The following is a 21,198-nucleotide window of genomic DNA, read 5'->3' as shown; positions in this document are numbered from 1 at the left end:
GACCACGGGCGGGGGAAGGCTCTGCTCGCACCCATCCCATGAACGATTCCCATTGTACTGCCCTACGACCGTTGATGCGTGTAGCAGAAAGGAGAGGAGGGATCACGAGCGATGTCCCCGAGATTCATGATTCCTGAGAGGATCTGTACGATATAGCAGAGAGGCTTCTCGAGACCCTGGGGGCGAGTGTTTTTGAGCTCTCCCGGGACCATCCTTCCAGGAGTGTTAACCCCGGCAGCCGCTGCACCACAAGGGCCACAGTCAAGCCCAAGGCCGCCGGCCCGTGGTACCCTAATTCCCATGGGGCCGACAGTTGCCCCCATGCCCATTTTTCTGTGTCAGGTGACGATTGCAGAGAGAGAGATGGGCCCCATAGCGCCGAGGGTGCGACATGTGGCATCTCATGCCGCCTTATGGGGACTAACGACCACCGTCCCGCCCCATCGTGTTAACTATGGGTAATCGAGTACTTGGCGGGAAGTGGACTGCCTTCTTGGTTCGCACACCACACCCGCTGTATGTCCTTGGGGAGCAGAGATCATGTGTCGTCACATCAACTGGTTATAAAGAGGGCGAGCTAGACGGTGCCGCGTCAGTTACCACATCACCTTCTTCCTCCTGCTCTCACTTCGCCTCCTGCGTGTTTCTCAACTTCTCTCCACACCGTCCCCTTCCCCGTGGCGTCCCATGAGTCTTCGCCAGATGCGGGAAAGGAGAGGAAGAGCGAGATGATGGTCCCAGCAGAGCCCTTGGCATCCCTGTACGAACCTGAGCTTTCTAACACTCGAAGTCTGAAGAAGTTTCGGTTCTTGGTGGAAGGCGCAATCCATTCATGGGGGTCAATGGAGCTTCCCCTGGCTGGTAGCGCAATCGCAGAAGGTACCGTGGTCCCTATTTTCATCAACTTCCTTGTCGCCGGCCTGGTTCCCCTTTCTCGAACTTCTTCATGGCAGTCCTAGAATACTACCGACTTCATATGTTGCATCTTCACCCAAATTCCGTGTTGGTTTTGGCGATCTTCTCTTTCTTGTGCGAGGGGTTCATCGGGTGAGGCCGTCTTTGGAACTCTTCTGGCACTTCTTTGCGACGTGTCAGGATTCTGGGAACCAGACCTCCAGAAGCGTGACTTTCCGCCTCGCCGGAGAGGAAGCCAAGGCCGACTTCATTCCTCTGAAGCTTTACTCGCACGTGAAGGAGTGGCGTGAGAGTTGGATGCTTATCGATGCTATGCCTGGCTCACACAGGCTTTGAGAGCCCGTTGTTCCGACAGGGAAGCACGGCGGGTAGGCGTGTTATCCCACTCGAGGTGCCCTTGAGCCCGTGCTCGGGTGTATCAAGTATTTCACAGGGAGACACCTTGATGGACGCACGGTGGTTCCCTGTTGTTCCTGGCTACGTGTAGCCCCCTTACAGTTTCAACAGTTGTCGTTGTGGTCGTTCCAGGATCTCCAAGACCCAAGGCGCCTTCACTGGCCCGCCATTGGGGACGAGAAGCTTAAATGGACTATAAGGACCTTTCTACGTCTCCAACGTATCTATAATTTTTGATTGTTCCATGGTATTATATTACCTGTTTTGGATGTTTATGGGCTTTACTTTACACTTTTATATCATTTTTGGGACTAACCTATTAACCGGAGGCCCAACCCGTATTGTTGTTTTCTTGCCTATTTCAGTGTTTCGAAGAAAAAAGGAATATCAAACGAAGTCCAAACGAAAGGAAACCTTCGGGAGAGTTATTTTTGGAACGGAAGCAATCCGGGAGACTTGGAGTGCACGCAAGGGAAGCAACGAGGAAGCCCCTACCCTCGTGGCTCCCCTGACCAACTTCTTTCACCTATATATGTCCATATACCCTAAAAACATTGGGGAGCACAATAGATCGGGAGTTCCGCCACCGCAAGCCTCTGTAGCCACCAACACCCAATCAGGACCATGTTCGGGCACCCTGCCGGAGGGGGTGTGACACACTCGATTCAATCGTACACTAATCATACACGCAAATGTGTACAATCAAGATCAAGGACTCATGGGAAGATATCACAACACAACTCTAGACAGAAATTAAAAAAATACAAGCTTTATATTACAAGCCAGGGGCCTCGAGGGCTCGAATACATAAGCTCGAATATACAAGAGTCAGCAGAAGCAACAATATCTGAGTACAGACATAGGTTAGACAAGTTTGCCTTAAGAAGACTAGGACAAAAGCAACATGATCGAAAAGGCAAGGCCTCCTGCCTGGGAGCCTCCTAACTACTCCTGGTCGTCGGCGTCCGTCACGTGGTAGTAGGCACTAGCGGTGGTGTCTATCTCCTGGACACCGACATCTGGTTGCATCAACCGGAAAGAAAAAGAAAGGGGGAAAAGAGGGAGCAAAGCAACCGTTAGTACTCATCCAAAGTACTCGCAAGCAAGGATCTACACTACATATGCAACATTATCAAATGAAGGTTGTATATGTGGACTGGGCTGCAGAAATGCCAGAATAGAGAGAAGGCCTAGTCCTATCAAAGACTAGCATCTTCTGGAAACAACCATCTTGCAGTAAACAGGAGGGAGTAGAGTAGCATAAAGTAAAGTAGTAGTAGTGTTATCAACCTCGGCCAGAGATCCTTTCTCGACTCCCTGCGAGAAAGAAATCCCACATCCATACTATCCATTTATCATCACAATCCAATTCTCATCACAAGTATCCAGTTCTAGTTGTATCGGTCGGGATACAACTCCAAGTGTTCGTTACCGTAGTACAGGCTATCGATACATGTTTTCTTCCCTGCAGGGGTGCACCAACTTACCCACCACGCTCGATTAACTCCAGCCGGACACACTTTCCTGGGTCATGCCCGGCCTCGGCCAAACAATACGCTGCAACCTGACCTAGGCTTAATAGAGAGGCTAGCACGCTGGATTAAACCTATGCCCCCAAGGGTCATGGGCCATCGCCCCGGGAACTCCTGCACATTGCGTACGCGGCCGGTGAGCAGACCTAGCTACCTCCTTAAAAAGGCAGGTGCTTACCAGTCCAACCCGACACGCGCCGCTCAGTCGCTGACGTCTATTAAGCTTCGGCTGACGTATACGACGCAGAACGCCCATACTATGCCCATGTGATGGTTAGTGCTATCAGGCCAGAGGCCCCTCGGATCAAATATCCAAATCATAGTGGATTAGGAGCACGCGGTAACAAGCAGAGACTCACGAAAGATGTGGCCCCGTTGCCCCATCTCGAGGACTTGCAGCAAGGGCTAGGAATGCCCGGCCACGCCTCGTAATTATCTCGCGGGCACCCTCCAGGTCAACCCGTCTCCACATCACTCGCGGGTACCCCTCAGGGCCGACCCACCTTTCCAAGTAACAGTTGTAAAGTCCAAGTATCCGTGTGTCCAAACATCAAGGGGAAAACCCGAGGAAACACCCCCGGTGAATTCGACTCGATGTAATCATCAAGATGAACGTAAGAGGGATCACCCCCGAGGTTCACACTTGAGGGGTTGCAAGACAGAGTCGTATCAGAAGTGGTTAAGGCAGAATCACCCTCGATGACCATGACCGAATAGCTACACTACAGGGTTAATGTCAGAAGTGCTGTAGAGGTCTCACCCTCGGCACTCGATAGTAACCCGGTAGTGTCGAGCAACTAAGGGGAAAGTGATGTGCAGTGCTGGGGCCTGGTCTTCGATCCCGTTGGTCGGGTCTTCAATGATGAAGCAGGAGCAACAAGGACAAGGTGGGGGGCACTGATGGATCATTAACCAACCTATACTAAGCAGTTTAGGATAAGCAGGTAAGTAACAATAAGCAGGTTACAAAAGCAGGCTATGCATCAGAATAGGAGCAATCAATAACAGTATCAAAATCTAATGCAAGCATGAGAGAATGGAATGGGCGATACCGGGATGATCAAAGGGGGGGCTTGCCTGGTTGCTCTGGCAAGGAAGGGTCGTCAGTGACGTAGTCAATCACAGGGGCATCAGCATCGTCACGAGGTCTACCGAAAAGAAGAGGGGGGAGAAATAGTAAATACATAGCAAGCAAGTGCATAACAGGACAACAGGCAGAGCTAGACGTGTTCTAACGCGGTGCTACACGATACCGGTGAAGGGGGAAGTCAACCGGGAATGTTTTCCCGGTTTCGGACCTGTGTCAGACAGATGATCGAAGGAGGAAAGTTTCATGTTCAGATAGTTAGAGACATCTGACAGATAAACGGACCGCGTGTTCGGAGTCGTTGGATTTTTCTGAGTAACTTTCATGTAGAAAACATTTTCATCGGAGTTACGGTTTATTTTCTATTAATTTTCTAAGTTTAAAACATTTTCTGGAATTTCTTGGCTTATTTATTATTTCGAAAAATAACAGTAAATTACATTTTAAACCCACGGTGAGCTACCCAAAGTGGCTTATAGGTGGGACCAGAGGGCTGGGTTGACCAAGTCAACATGTGACTAGTCAGCACTGGGTACTGTTCAGCGGGCCCCAGATGTTATTGACTGTAGTTGAATTGATTTTGACAATTTTAGTTTAATCATCGGGGGACCCACATGTCATAGGGTAGCCACTGATTAACCTAACTACTAATTAGCTCCTAAAGTTGGCACAGGGCCGGCCACACACATAGAGAACACACACGTACACACACGCAGGCACACCCGGCAATGGTCTTGGCCATAGCCATCCGCAAGCAACAGCAGCTGTGGCCAAGCAGCGGCAACAACAAGCAAAAGCAGCAGCGCATCGGCCTGAGCGGCATCAGCTAGCAGCAATATGCAACGGCATCAGCAGAACGGAGCGCACCATCGAGCGGGGGCAGCAGAAGGAGCAGCAGCGGCAGCACAACAGCAGTACGGCGGCGATAGAGCAAAGTAGCAGCGGGAGCAGAACAACAGAAGCAGCGGCAGTGAGCGGAGCAGGGGGGCGCGGCGCCGGCAAGGGCGGGGGTCGGGGCGCACGCCCACGGGCGCAGTGGGGACCGGGGTTCGGCGGACGCGGGGCTGGGCTCGGTCAGGGGGTCGCGAGCGCAAAGCGCCGGACGTTGCGACGGCGAGCATGGGTTTGATCGGGCGCAACACTATAGCACAAGATCGAGTGAACCTAGAGGCTAGTCTGCATCTACATGGGCACGGGAGCACTCCCGTGTGCCTAGCTGGCCCCGGGACGGCCGGTAGCCACGGCGGGGAGCACCAGAGCGGCGGCACGTTTTGGCCGGAGCAAAACAAAGACGACGACGGGACTATGGCTATGGATCGAGAGCGTTTAGGAAGGGGAAACGTAGCGCAGCTCACAGCGAGTCGGGAGAGGAGCTCGAGGAAGTCGGGGATGCAGTGAAGGTGAAGAATTCGTCGATGGAGCCACGGTGGCCGGAGGTAGAAGACGACGTCGATCCTTGTGTTGTGGCGATCTCCTGCTCGAGATGCTCCTCGGAGTCGATGTAGAGAAGCACACACAGCTCCTACAGAGGCCTCAACCGATGAGGTGGACGATGGACACAAGGACGACGATGGACATGGCGGGTGGAGCTCAGACGTGTGCGGGAGAGGAAGAAAACGACGCGGGGGAAAGGGGGGAGGACAACTAGGGTTCGTCCCGGGCGTTGGGGTTGTCTTATAGACAGCGGGGAGGTAGTGGATGCCCGGCGCGTGCACCATGCCGGCTATGGCGCCGGTGGATGGCCGCCACGCCTCTGCTCAATGAACAGAGGAAGGGGATAAGGAGGAGCTGGGCTGGGCATCAACTGTAGTTCAATTAGGCCTAGTAGCAAAGTAGGCTTTAGGTCTTTCCTCTTTCTTTCTGCTTTTCTTTTATTTAATAAACAGAGACGGGTAAGAAAAATATTAGGCATGATATTTACTTAGGAAAAATATGGGAAGTGCCTCTTTTATTCCCTGGTGATCTTTAGACAGTGCCATAAATATTTTGGAGACCAGAAGAATTCATTTGTATTTTTCATAAAAAGGATAGCATTTAAAATGCTGAATTGGTTCTGTTATAATCGCTAATGCTCATCTCTGCACAAAAGTGATGTTGTGTTCCTTCACAAATAATTGTTATGGAATTTTTGACAAATGATGAACATTTTGCCAGCAACTTTTGATCAACTACAAACTTCACTTGAATTCGAATTGACTGGAATTTCAAATGGGATATTGAACAAAGGTGATTAAGCACTGTTTGGAAAAATGTTAGCTTAATCACAAAGGGTTACTCTAGCATGACACTGGGGGTGTTACAAATCTCCTCCACTACAAGAAATCTCGTCCCGAGATTTAAGAGGTGGAGTAAGGGGAAAGAATTGGGAAGGACGGAGCTCAACACAAGATAGGTACGTGGGGACTATGTCAGTGAACGTGGCATAGAGGCATCTCCCGAGTTGAAATTCAAGAAAGTCATCGAGAGCAAGGTGAGGTGCAATAAGAAGCTTCAACCTGGTAGACAATCATTTGTTGCCTGAAACAAGGGGGTGAAAGGGTTCAGAGCAATGGGAATAAGGATTGCGTCTAATACCAGAATAGATCGCCTCTCGGAAGGCGGCTCGGGATTTTCATATGAAGCCAAGCATGAGGAGTAACTTTAGAAACAAGGGTGTACAGGAGAGTCAGGTTTCGATCCTGTGGAACTGTGGGTTATGGTCCCACCACATGGGTTAAAAGTAGAAAGAGCGGTGACATGTTGCACGGTTATGATAGCAAGCTTTGTCGGAGGATAGTCTGTCAGTTATGTTGGCAACCACGTTGGTACCAAGGGCGAGGGACGAAGAGAACCATATTCCTGCTCGTTGAACGAGACGGACCAATCGGCAAGGTTCGCGTCCATCAGTGGTTACCGGAATGTCATCAACAATAGTAACAGGGTCTTACTGACAGAGTTGTACACCGGGGCGCTTACTTAAGCAGGGATTTATCTCTACTCAGACAAGTTAGATTACAAGAAAGGTGAAACAAAACAATGGAAAGGAAAATGTCATTATTATGATAATCAGACCAAGGGAAAGGAAATGTGTTTATACCCAAGTATTAGAGTATAATTTTCCCAAGGAAAGGCAGAGCATGAAGTATTAAACCATTTAGAAAAAGGGGCAAGGAATTTATGAGGTTTACCCATACAACGGTGTTTGGATAATTGATCAAGAACAGTTAGCACTGCGCTCCCAATGTTCTTGTTGATGATCGGAGTACAACACACATGCTTCGGGATAGTGTTAACATGGTCATCAGGGAAAGGTCAGACTTCGGATGCACAAAGGATCCATCGGAACAACTTATAAAATAAGGCATACAATTTTAGCAAGAAAAAAAATGATTTTGTGGCCAGCGGGCTCAGGAACAATTCATCGAGGGGGCAAGGGTGGTATTTCTCATCATGAATTCGATTGATATCCTGGATCAACTCAGAATGTTGGTGATGATCACGACACATTTGTCGAGAGATTTCATGAAGATGTAATCGATCGGCGATGACATCAAGTCAAAGGAATGATGAAGCGAAAGGTTATTGGAACCATGTGTACAACACAAACTCGAAATCAAGCTTGCTGTTCAAGGCGAAAAATGACAAGACAAGGAAGATCGATGTAAGCTTAGCTCATTGTCGGAAACTATGCTCCGGGAAGAAGGACCAGGTAGCACAGTTAAAATTTTTAGTATGATAATGATATAGCTGATCAGGCTAGGAATGACTTTTGTTAAACTCGTAAACAACAAAAATTACTTATAGTTATTGAATCGGAGTGCAGAATCTATTCACTTATTGTCGTTCTCGGTTGACAAACAACCCAGAACCCTCGAAGTGACAAAGACAGGGTAAGGTAGTACTTCATCAAAAGTTCATTAGATGTAGTGCAATGCATTATATCCTCGAGATACCAGGGGTAATACTCCAAGGTAGAACATAATAGAGGTTGGGCAGGCGTATTGACCTGCAGAAGGCAAGTGCTTTAACTTGTTTGAGGAATGGAATAAAGGAGAAAAATATGGTCGGAACCACGATTGCAAAGGATCAATTCACAGATACCGGATGATATTATACCAAGGAAGTATTATTACCAGAAGCTTACATGATAGGATCTACATCGTGTCCATGGGCATGAACAAAAAGTTCAAGGTCGACTCCCACTTCTTTAATGCATAACCTCTCATTTACTTCTTGCTTTTGACGAAGTTGTAGTGTAGAAATTTTATCCGGCGTAACACCAGTAGAGTATGAACCATAGAAATTTCTGGGTTCACACAAATTAGGGAAAATATTAGTTCAACCCATCGGGGCATCTCAGGAACATTTGCAAAAAGTTCAGAGGTAATTAATTCAAGCTCGGAAGCAGAGCATGGTAGACAAAAGTAGGGGATACAATTTACCAAAGGCATTATGTATCAAGGAAGCACTCGCAAGGTTATTGAATATGAAAGAATCTGTCGGATAATAACCTAACAAAAATTAGTTGGTTGGCAAAGGATCTGATGTGAGTATCGGTACTCAAATAGAAGAGGAAGAATGTGAAGGCGTCGGATTGTAGAAGCAACTGAGTAATTCAGTGCTCAATTATAAGTGGTTTATGATTTCCAGAGCAAGGGATCAGAAGAAGACACTCGGATCAAAAGATGGGTAAGTAGAATAGAACTACATGGACAATCATTTAAGGTTTGGTTTGCCAAGAACCAACTCATGTCTGGAGTGACGTATGAGCCGGAAGGATGAATTCTAGGATCTGATCGAGGAATTCGATCATTCGCAACAAATTCGAAGAAGGGACTCGAAACGATAGAGACATAGGATGTCAACGGAGATTACTAGAAATATGAAATTAACCATAATGCCGGCACGCAAGACTTTCCAAAGCAATAGGTTGCAAAGGATTTTCGAAAGGTCGAATAGCATTTCAGGATATTTTGTGAAACACATGAATAACTAGGAATGAACAAATCCTCAATAAGTGTGAGGAATTATTCGAGCATGTATTCATGCGGAAAAGGAGCTGCAAGGCAGCAGGTGCAACGGATTTTCGGAATATCGGAAAGTATTTCAGGGTATCTTGTAATAACAATAGCAACTGGGGATGAAGGTGCAAGCAGCAAGGATGTTATTTCCAGGGATTATCGGTGGTCACGAACTGCAAGGCAGTTGGCACAGTGTCTCGAGAAACATCGAGCAGTATCTGCAGAATCTTCTGGCGAAGCAAGCGATCATCGATAATGTCGGGGCTCTCCGGGAAGAAGTGGGTACGAGAGCCTAATGTCAGAGTTAGTAAAATGTTTAATCCGAATAGACGTGAGATCAGAGTCCCAGAGTATAGACGAGGAATAAAAGATCCTAATACCACCCAATGGCGACGTGGGCCCGTAAGCCACACAACCAAGTTAGAAAAACAGTTTTGGATGACTAGACTCAACTTCGGCCAAGGAGTTGGAAATGGGGCTACCTAGAGGCAGTCGGCTCTGATACCAACTTGTGACGCACTCGATTCACTCATACACTAATCATACACGCAAATGTGTATGATCAAGATCAAGGACTCACGGGAAGATATCACAACACAACTCTAGACACAAATTAAAAAAATACAAGCTTTATATTACAAGCCAGGGGCCTCGAGGGCTGGAATACATAAGCTCGAATATACAAGAGTCAGCGGAAGCAACAATATCTGAGTACAGACATAGATTAGACAAGTTTGCCTTAAGAAGGCTAGCACAAAAGCAACATGGTCGAAAAGGCAAGGCCTCCTGCCTGGGAGCCTCGTAACTACTCCTGGTCGTCGGCGTCCGTCACGTGGTAGTAGGCACTGGTGGTGGCATCTGTCTCCTGGGCTCCGACATCTGGTTGCATCAACCGGAAAGAAAAAGAAAGGGGAAAAGGGGGAGCAAAGCAACCGTGAGTACTCATCCAAAGTACTCGCAAGCAAGGATCTACACTACATATGCAACATTATCAAAGGAAGGCTGTATATGTGGACTGGGCTGCAGAAATGCCAGAATAGAGAGAAGGCCTAGTCCTATCAAAGACTAGCATCTTCTGGAAACCACCATCTTGCAGCAAACAGGAGGGAGTAGAGTAGCATAAAGTAAAGTAGTAGTAGTGTTATCAACGTCGGCCAGAGATCCTTTCTCGACTCCCTGCGAGAAAGAAATCCCAGAGCCATACTATCCATTTCTCATCACAATTCAATTCTCATCACAAGTATCCAGTTCTAGTTGTATCGGTCGGGATACAACTCCAAGTGTCCGTTACCGTAGGACATGCTATCGATATATGTTTTCTTCCCTGTAGGGGTGCACTAACTTACCCACCACGCTCGATTAACTCCGGCCGGACACACTTTCCTGGGTCATGCCCGGCCTCGGCCAAACAATACACCGCAACCCGACCTAGGCTTAATAGAGAGGCCAGCACTCCGGACTAAACTTATGCCCCCATGGGTCATGGGCCATCGCCCCGGGAACTCCTACACGTTGCGTACGCGGCCGGTGAGCAGACCTAGCTACCTCCTTAAAAAGGCAGGTGCTTACCAGTCCAACCCGGCGCGCGCCGCTCAGTCGCTGACGTCTATTAAGCCTCGGCTGATGTATAAGACGCAGAACACCCATACTATGCCCACATGATGATTAGTGCTATCAGGCCAGAGGCCCCTCGGATCAAATATCCAAATCATAGTGGATTAGGAGCACGCGGTAACAAGCAGAGACTCACGAAAGATGTGGCCCCGTTGCCTCGTCTCGAGGACTTGCGGCAAGGGCTAGGAATGCCCGGCCACGCCTCGTAATTATCTCGCGGGCACCCTCCAGGTCAACCCGTCTCCACATCACTCGCGTGTACCCCTCAGGGCCGACCCACCTTTTCAAGTAACAGTTGTAAAGTCCAAGTACCCGTGTGTCCAAACATCAAGGGGAAAACCCGAGGAATCACCCCCGGTGAATTTGACTCGATGTAATCATCAACGTGAACATAAGAGGGACCACCCCCGAGGTTCACACTTGAGGGGTTGCAAGACCGAGTCGTATCGGAAGTGGTTAAGGCGTAATCACCTTCGATGACCACGACCAAATAGCTACACTACAGGGTTAATGTCAGAAGTGTTGTAGAGGTCTCACCCTCGGCACTCGATAGTAACCCAGTAGTGTCAAGCAAATAAGGGGAAAGTGATGTGCAGTGCCGGGGCCTGGTCTTCGATCCCATTGGTCGAGTCTTCAATGATGAAGCAGGGGCAACAAGGGCAAGGTGGGGGTCACTGATGGATCACTAACCAACCTATACTAAGCAGTTTAGGATAAGCAGGTAGGTAACAATAAGAAGGTTACAAAAGCAGGCTATGCATGAGAATAGGAGCAATCAATAACAGTAGCAAAATCCAATGCAAGCATGAGAGAATGGAATGGGCGATATCGGGATGATCAAGGGGGGGCTTGCCTGGTTGCTCTGGCAAGGAGGGGTCGTCAGTGACGTAGTCGATCACAGGGGCATCAGCATCGTCACGGGGTCTACCGAAGAAAAGAGGGGGGAGAAATAGTAAATACATAGCAAGCAAGTGCATAACAGGACAACAGGCAGAGCTAGACGTGTTCTAACGCGGTGCTACACGATACCGGTGAAGGGGGAAGTCAACCGGGAATGTTTTCCCGGTTCCGGACCTGTGTCAGACAAATGATCGGAGGAGGAAAGTTCCATGTTCAGATAGTTAGAGACATCTGACAGATAAACGGACCACGTGTTCGGTGTCGTTGGATTTTTCTGAGTAACTTTCATGTAGAAAACATTTTCATCGAAGTTACGGTTTATTTTTTATTAATTTTCTAAGTTTAAAACATTTTCTGAAATTTCTTGGCTTATTTATTATTTCAAAAAATAGCAGTAAATTACATTTTAAACCCACGGTGGGCTAGCCAAAGTGGCTTATAGGTGGGACCATAGGGCTGGGTTGACCAAGTCAGCATGTGACTAGTCAGCACTGGGTACTGTTCAGCGGGGCCCAGATATCACTGGCTGTAGTTGAATTGATTTTGACAATTTTAGTTTAATCATCGGGGGACCCACATGTCATAGGGTAGCCATTGATTAACCTAACTACTAATTAGCTCCTAAAGTTGGCACAGGGCCGGCCACACTTAGGCACACCCGGCCATGGCCTTGGCCATAGCCAGCCGCAAGCAACAGCAGCTGTGGCCAAGCAGCGGCAACAACAAGCAAAAGCAGCAACGCATCGCCCTGAGCGGCATCAGCTAGCAGCAATATGCAGCGGCAGCAGCAGAACGGAGCGCACCATCGAGCGGGGGCAGCAGAAGGAGCAGCAGCGGCAGCACAACAGCAGTACGGCGGCGACAGAGCAAAGTAGCAGCGGGAGCAGAGCAAAAGAAGCAGCGGCAGTGAGCGGAGCAGGGGGCGCGGCGCCGGCAAGGGCGGGGGTCGGGGCGCACGGCCACGGGCGCAGTGGGGGCCGGGGTTCGGCGGACGCGGGGCTGGGCTCGATCAGGGGGTCGCGAGCGCAAAGCACCGCACGTTGCGACGGCGAGCATGGTTTTGATCGGGCGCAACACTATAGCACAAGATCGAGTGAACCTAGAGGCTAGTCAGCATCTACATGGGCATGGGAGCACTCCCGTGTGCCTAGCTGGCCCCGGGACGGCCGGTAGCCACGGCGGGGAGCACCCGAGCGGCGACACGTTTTGGCCGGAGCAAAACAAAGACAACGACGGGACTATGGCTATGGATCGAGAGCGTTTAGGAAGGGGAAACGTAGCGCAGCTCACAGCGAGTCGGGAGAGGAGCTCGAGGAGGTCGGGGATGCAGTGAAGGTGACGAATTCGTCGATGGAGCCGCGGTGGCCGGAGGTAGAAGACGACGTCGATCGTTGCGTTGTGGCGATCTCCTGCTCGAGATGCTCCTCGGAGTAGATGTAGAGAAGCACACACAGCTCCTGCAGAGGCCTCAGCCGATGAGGTGGACGATGGACACGAGGACGACGATGGACATGGCGGGTGGAGCTCGGGCGTGTGCGGGAGAGGAAGAAAACGGCGAGGGGGAAAGGGGGGAGGAGAACTAGGGTTCGTCCAGGGCGTTGGGGTAGTCTTATAGACAACGGGGAGGTAGTGGATGCCCGGCGCGTGCACCATGCCGGCTATGGCGCCGGTGGATGGCCGCCACACCTCTGCTCAATGAACAGAGGAAGGGGATAAGGAGGAGCTGGGCTGGGCATCAACTGTAGTTCAATTAGGCCTAGTAGCAAAGTAGGCTTTAGGTCTTTCCTCTTTCTTTCTGCTTTTCTTTTATTTAATAAACAGAGATGGGTAAAAAAAATATTAGGCATGATATTTACTTAGGAAAAACATGGGAAGTGCCTCTTTTATTCCCTGGTGATCTTTAGACAGTGCCATAAATATTTGTGAGACTAGAAGAATTCATTTGTATTTTTCATAAAAAGGATAGCATTTAAAATGCTGAATTGGTTCTGTTATAATCGCTAATGCTCATCTCTGCACAAAAGTGATGTTGTGTTCCTTCACAAATAATTGTTATGGAATTTTTGACAAATGATGAACATTTTGCCAGCAACTTTTGATCAACTACAAACTTCACTTAAATTTGAATTGACTGGAATTTCAAATGGGATATTGAACAAGGTGACTAAGCACTGTTTGGAAAAATGTTAGCTTAATCACAGAGGGTTATTGTAGCATGACACTAGGGGTGTTACAGGGGGGATCCCTCACTGGTGGCCATCTTCATCATCCCGACGCTCTCCATGACAAGGAGGGAGTAGTTCACCCTCGGGGCTGAGGGTATGTACCAGTTGCTATGTGTTTGATCTCTCTCTCTCGTGTTCTTGATGTGATACGATCTTGATGTATCGCGAGCTTTGCTATTATAGTTGGATCTTATGATATTTCTCCCCATCTACTCTCTTGTAATGGATTGAGTTTTTTCTTTGAAGTTATCTTATCAGATTGAGTCTTTAAGGATTTGAGAACACTTGATGTATCTTTTGCCGTGCTTATCTGTGGTGACAATGGGATATTCATGTGATCCACTTGATGTATGTTTTGGTGATCAACTTGCGGGTTCAATGAACCTATGCATAGGGGTTGGCACACGTTTTCGTCTTGACTCTCCGGTAGAAACTTTGGGGCACTCTTTGAAGTTCTTTGTGTTGGTTGAATAGATGAATCTGAGATTGTGTGATGCATATCGTATAATCATGCCCACGGATACTTGAGGTGACATTGGAGTATCTAGGTGACATTAGGGTTTTGGTTGATTTGTGTCTTAAGGTGTTATTCTAGTACGAACTCTAGGATAGATTGAATGGAAAGAATAGCTTTGTGTTATTTTACTACGGACTCTTGAATAGATCGATCAGAAAGAATAACTTTGAGGTGGTTTCGTACCCTACAATAATCTCTTTGTTTGTTCTCCGCTATTAGTGACTTTGGAGTGACTCTTTGTTGCATGTTAAGGGATAATTATATGATCCAATTATGTTATTATTGTTGAGAGAACTTGCACTAGTGAAAGTATGAACCTTAGGCCTTGTTTCCTAACGCTCACTTTTATCATTAGTTACCTTGCTGTTTTTATAATTTCAGATTACAAATACTCATATCTACCATCCATATTGCACTTGTATCACCATCTCTTCGCCGAACTAGTGCACCTATACAATTTACCATTGTATTGGGTGTGTTGGGGACACAAGAGACTCTTTGTTATTTGGTTGCATGGTTGTTTGAAAGAGACCATCTTCATCCTACGCCTCCCACGGATTGATAAACCTTAGGTCATCCACTTGAGGGAAATTTGCTACTGTCCTACAAACCTCTGAACTTGGAGGCACAGCAACATCTACAAGAAGAAGGTTGTGTAGTAGAAATCAGACCTTGTTCCATTCTGAAGATGACCCGGGCCTCCCGTCCTCCATTCGGATGTTGTATGCCGACGACACGTGTGAAGATATCCTGGAAAGCTTGCCGGAGTGCGATAGGTGGGGCACCGTCACCAGAGGCGCGGGCGACATTGGTCGCCCCAACCCACTCCTTGGGTGGCCGAAGACGCTGGAGACAGGCTCCGATAAGGTTGCAGAGGAGGATGAGGACGATGGAAACGATGCCACATGCTCCTCATTGGCTCTGCCGGTACGTGCCGCCCTATCGCCGGTTGGCAGAGAGAGGGCCATCTTCTTCGAAGGATGTGGGGTCGCATTGACAACCCACGCGACAACACTGCACGGCTTCGTATGTTCGGATGGGTAAGCGTCGTTTTCTGCCTTGTTACCCATTTCCTTCCTTTGTGTCCGGGCAACTTGTTCATAACCGTCCATTTGTCGACAGCCCAGAAGATCCAGACGACGAGGTCGTGGAGGTGGATCCGCCCTTGTTGCTGGCGTGGTTGTAGACGGTAGTGCAGTAGGGGAAGGGCAACAAACTTGGTGGCGCCTAGGTTCCTTCCTTCCCAGGATCTTCGGCGCCCGTCCTTGGTTTTATCTCTTGTGTAAGAAGGCGAGGCACATCGTGCCTTAGAATAGATTGTTCGGCATAATCGGATATACACGCCATCTCGTGCTCCTTTTTAAATTAAGTATTATGTTCCCGAATATCAGTGTTTTGTACACGCCGGCCTGTGCTCCTTTTTAAATTAAGTATTATGTTCAGGGTATACCCGTGTTCCCCTTATGTGTTTTTGTTCCCTTGTTTGGAGCTTAACTCATTAGGGAGGGAAGCGGGACCCGACAAGCGGTTCACGCGGGAAAGATCCTAGGAACGTTTCCATCGCGGTAGGCGCGGCACACTACTGTGACTTTGCCTCGCGGGGCGATAAGAAGAGGCCTGGCGGCCTGGGAAAGGCGGTTCGTACGGGGTAGGACCCGAGAACGTTCCCCTCGCGGCATGTGAGGTATGCTTCTGTGACTCCACTTCTTGTGCGGGGTTCTGCGCGGTTTTTTAGGGATGAGCCCATGATTGAAGCCGCCGTGGCCGCCGCTTCTTGTGCCTTGTGAGAAAGTTGGGGGTGGAAACGGCGTCGCCATCTGCCTGCCCGTTGAAGTAGCCTGATGTCGATGATGTGCTTCGCAGCCTATGCCATGGCCACCGCTTTTCATGAGAGAAAATAATCATTTTTGTATTGTGTTTGTATTTACCAACAACAAAAGCCCATAGGGTTCTTTCACCGGCCAAAGCAACACAACAGTTGGGGTCCATATAAAGGCCAGGCACAATTTCCATGACACACGACTCGGGGCGGATGGCGTGGTTTGGATGCCTACCCGGTCTTTCAAGGCCGTGGTCTGAGTGGATGTCGCGTCTTAGGAATTCCAGCCGATTTATCCATACATTTGCCCTCACAATGATCATTGCACATAGCTTTCTTTGGTGATTTGTTTGATAGATAACCCATTGCGATCGCTATCCAAAGAAATAAAGAGCTAATCTACCAGGTCCCAAAGAGAAGCTTTCGAAAGTGCCACGGTAGTCGATTGAATCTATAGGCCAGACCTTGATCTTCTTTCTCAACTTGAGCTTCGCCTCCATATGCGCTAACCCCACAATGACCATATAAATTAGGGCCCGTTTGACCGTTGTTGATAAGTGTGTTCCTCGCCACCGCGGGACCTGGCCGTCTGGCATCTGTGAGGTTCTTTGCCTGGTGAGCTAGTTGGCTGACCCTAGTCGGGCTTATGTGTGGGTGATGGGCACATTATTTGCGTTCCTGTACTCAGGGTATGCGCTTTCGTCCGGGTACCCTAGCTGTGTTGGTGTGTGCGCGCAGGCATGCACATGCATACAAGTACGCTCTGCTATGTCAGTTTGTGATGGATTCTTTACGTGTGTGGCATGGAGCTAATGTCGCAATTGACCAATGCAACTACTTGAGGGGTGACAACGATGTTGGAAGGAGATGGCGATGCTACAAATGAGTCATTGGATATGTTACAAGCTGTTTGTGACCGGCACCACATGTCATTGTTGGCGCTGCAAGGCAACCGATGCTGCTGCAAATGACAACCACTTGGTGTTACAAACAAGGGCCACCCGTTTGTGCTGCAATGGGGGTCGTCAGTTATGCTGCAAGGGCGTTGCCGACACTCGACCATTGTTGCAAGTGGGTTGCCATCGATGCTTCACGTTCTGTTGCAAGGGGGTCGTGGGCGAGCTAAGGACCATGGAGGTACGGTGGATCTTGACCGATGGTGACGCGAAGGTTACTGCTTCATTTTTAGGTGTCTTTCTTAAGGACAATTAGATTTTGCGTCTTATTCAGGAGGCAAGGCGGTGATTGCTCCTTGAAGAAGAAATAAGTTCCTTCCCGTCTATCACCCGCCCCGACGATGCATCTAGCGTTATCGGAGGGCATGTGGAGGCGTGTCTCCGGTGAATTTTGTGGTGTTCAATTGGCGTTGGTCTTCGGCGGGTCATTGTGGATTCAATATTTGTTCGTGTGTCTATAGTTTGGATCATTTTATTAGAAGCCTAGTTTGAATCATTTCGATCTACGTTTCTCTTTATCGGTGGCGGTTATTGTGCTAGTGTGTTGGTCCTGTGAGATTTTAACACAACAACTTTTCTGTTGTCTTCTACTGTAAGTTTTGCCTGACTCCGTTGATAGAGGGATGATAACGGCGCGACGCCGCGCCTTTGGCTCACTCTAATGCACTGGAAAAAATGAAATCAGCTAACGTAGCGTTTTTCAGAATTTGTGCTGACGCAGCAGCTGCAAAGAATCACTGCCCGTGTAGAAAAAGTAATTCCAAAAAAACACCACAAATTCATTGCAGTCGGGTTCCAGCTTCAAAGAATCACTGCCCGAATGTTCAGAATCTGTGCTGACGCAGCAGCTGCAAAGAATTAAAAAAAACACTGCCGGTGTAGAAAAAAAAATGGACCGGTTGTTATTCTGAATTCCTGATCTGCTACGCGAAAACAGGATTGTTCACTGCAATCTGCTCCTCTTGAAGTCTGGGAGCGTGAGAGACACCGTCCGAGGCTGGAACCCGACGGACGCGAGCCTCGGCGAGAGTATCATCCCCGGGCTGGGGCGCGGCGAGGGCACCGGGTCCCTCTTCCTCGACGGCGAGCCGGCGAGCCTGGGCGAGAGGTTGACGTGCTCGAGGGCCCTGGACTGGAGGTCCTGCGGGTAGTCGCGCACGCACCGGATGCGTGGACCGGTGCCCGTCGACCACCGGCACGTCTGATGGTTCTTGCTACGATCGACACTCGCCGGCGGCCGCTGCTCTGAGATATATTGACCTCTTCTTCTTCTTCTTCTTCTTCGGTGTCGGTGGTGTGGGAGTCCACCGGAGTGCCGGCATCTTCCTCAGCATCGCTCATGTCACCGTGGTCGGCCGATCCATGATATGCCTCGCCAGTGAGGACGCCGTCTATCTCAACTTCGGTCAGATCTTGAGCAGCGGCACCTGCTGGATCGTTATTCTCAACATGTTCAGGCTGATTGTCAGAGTTGCTCAGCAACGGGTACTCGTCAGGTTTGTCGATAGCAGATTTCTGAAACAAATCACGCGTCATTTGCAACAGTTCTGATGATTTACTTGCAGTAGTAATTCTTGTCAGAAAATTATCTATCTCGTAATATGGATATGATCTGGTATTTACCTTGACATCGGTGAGGCTAACGTGGTTCTCCTCAAGGAAGCGAATGAAATCTCTGAAGTTGTCTTCCGTTGGAAGGTAGTGGCCACTGTATGGCCATATTGCCTGAAGAAACAGAGCACCGTCAGGTATTTTGAGAAGAAAGAAAAAAAATGATATTATTTTTACATGAACATACCTTCAGAATTCCATCTTTGACCACCAATCGTCCAGCACATGTTATGGCTCCACCAGCTAGGAAACTGGAGTGCTGAAACGATCCTTTCTTCTTCTGCACATCATTAAGGCCAGAGCCCAAGAAAACGTCAGAATCAATTTAGCGAATTGTATCTTTGACTAGGAATCACGTACATACGTGAAGCGGTGTGTAGAGAAAAAGAACATTTACCTGGCCAACATAGAATGCCTTTGTGGTGCTGAGGACAAAAATCCACTTGGAGTCATCCGAAGTGTGCACAAGAACCCCGGTTTCTTGGAACATAAGTTTGCCACACTCAATAACAACTTCATAGTGTTGCCTCTCTTGCTGTTGTTGAAAATATGAAAAAAGAGGATCAGATGATGTTCTCAATTATTTAACACTTAATGTTACTTTTCTGATGTGTTAGGTTGATGTACATACTGGTCCAAGGTACTTGACGCACTGCCCCTGAAGTTTACTCCTAGGGCAATTCTCAAGATTTATTTCTTTGCCCTCCCCAATGTCTAACCTGTAGATTATCTTAAACAGTTAGCATATTATTTGGTCTACTTGTTTCCCAAATTTGTGCGAATTTAAAGCCTAGACAATAGGTATAGTAACAAGCTCAGCTTACTTACCAATAGAAAAAGGGCTCCGTACTCTCACTCCTGGACCAGACATCATAATAGATATGCAAATTGTGCCCATATCGATGCCTAGGGTCAATCTGCCCGAAGGCATAAAATGGCAGCATTAGTAATAAACAATCTGCAACAATCTCAGTAGACAGTAGGACACTACCTACTGATCTTAGTTTAGTGCTAGAGTTAAGTAGCATGTGACTTACAGCTTCGAGCCAGTGCTGCAATGCCAGCTTCTGAGCCTTCCCGTTCTTAGATAACCCCTTGCCAACCTGAACCACCAAACAAAATCGCGTCACTCAACTGCAAGTTTGATGAAAATACAGGGCACCAGGAAGGCAGTTTGATGAATCAGTGAATGTTAGTCACCTTAGCCGCTCTTGTCCTTGCCCTCGCCCACCGCGACGCCGCTGTTTCGGGCTTCCCGCCGTTGAAGAACAATATCGAGCTGTGCTTCAGTGATGCAAAGTCCAGTGCTTTCCACCTGCGGTAAGAGTTAAAATTTCTATAACTTTTGAATGTTAAACTAGCTGTTCCAATGCTCAAGAACCGAAGAAAGACTGATACATACCATAGCTCCTCTACGACGACTGCGCAGTCGGCGAGGTTTCGCCTGGTCCGGTAACTCTTGTAAACCTTTTGAAGTTTCACGGCTGCGGCATCAAGCTCACATTTGGGGCTGGATGAAACATTGGGGCTCAATGCGTCAGAGTTGCGTCGGTCTTGGATGCCATTTACCAAGCTCTGTTTGCTCTTATTCTGAACTGAACCTGTGGATTCCTCTCCTCCTCGCCACTGTTTGAAACTCACAGAGTGCATCAGTGTGGCCTTGGAGAAGAGATGTTCTTGGCCTTGTGATTTCAGTGTCATGTTCTTCTTCTGTTCATCCCAAGGAGCTGGGATTTTGTTAACCATGTCGAATTTGTGTGTCCTCGGACTGGAGATCTCTGTGCCAAGAACTTCAGACCACGAGCGACGATACAATCCCATAAACTGAATCTTCTCCTGAAAATTTGAGAGAATCTGAATTAATTTCATGTGAAACAGTGATTTTGAGCAACTTGGAAGAGAATTGAAAAGAACAAATCTGCTCTTGTGACATGGTCAACGGTCAGACAAGAATAAAGCACTAACAACAAGCAGCCGGCTGAAATGAAACGACCCCGAACTTTCAGGAACTCCACGGCAGCTCTAACAAGATGAGTGCATAAGTGCATTTGTGACCTAAACAACGGAGACCAATATTTGAGCTCTAGATCCATCTTTAGAACAAAACCAGCTGGATTTCAAATGTCAAAACACCCATAGAACTCAAGAGTCAAAATAAACATTCCTGCCACGGAGCCTCATGTTGGACCGATTCCAGTCCCCAGCAAGAACACAAACCAAGAACAGGACTGGGTCAACTTCTAAGCAATCAAAGCAAGAACTCCATGATCCTCACCTGGTGGTCTCGGAGCAGCAACCCAAGAAGTGGAGTCTTCCCCGGAGGCGACAGGAATCGCAGAAGGTGTCGAGAGGTGAGAGAAATCTTATGTGAGACGGCTGTGGTGGCTGTCGATGAACACCTCAGGGGAGGTTACGCTCCCTCTTATATATATGTATCGAAACCTTGGACTGGCCCGGAGCCGTCAATTTTGTTTTTGAGGGACCATGGCTGGGTAATTTTGTTGCCCAAGGAAGCTAAGACTTCGGTCACTGCTGAAGTATGCAGAAGAGGCTGCTGGCTTTCAACTCCTTGAACGTTCTTACGGTTTACACCTCGCCAGACATCTCTTTTCCAAACAGGTCCTGA

General features: G+C 48.4%; 1 long non-coding RNA gene and 1 pseudogene across 1 annotated transcript; both read right to left on the bottom strand.

Annotated features, from left to right (window-relative positions):
* Nucleotides 1–2,198: 2,198 nt before the first annotated feature.
* Nucleotides 2,199–5,669, bottom strand: LOC119303940. Its single transcript, XR_005148036.1, has 3 exons — nt 5,286–5,669; nt 3,896–3,991; nt 2,199–2,330 (listed from the first exon to the last, which is right to left on the bottom strand). It is a non-coding gene; the product is annotated as an uncharacterized LOC119303940 (long non-coding RNA).
* Nucleotides 5,670–17,642: 11,973 nt separating this feature from the next.
* LOC119329270 overlaps nt 17,643–21,198 on the bottom strand; it is a 7,929-nt pseudogene continuing 4,373 nt past the window's right edge.

Source organism: Triticum dicoccoides, chromosome 1B (assembly GCF_002162155.2).
Source record: "Triticum dicoccoides isolate Atlit2015 ecotype Zavitan chromosome 1B, WEW_v2.0, whole genome shotgun sequence".
In the NCBI taxonomy this organism is placed as follows: Eukaryota; Viridiplantae; Streptophyta; class Magnoliopsida; order Poales; family Poaceae; genus Triticum; species Triticum dicoccoides.
This window is presented reverse-complemented; position numbering and strand designations above follow the sequence as displayed.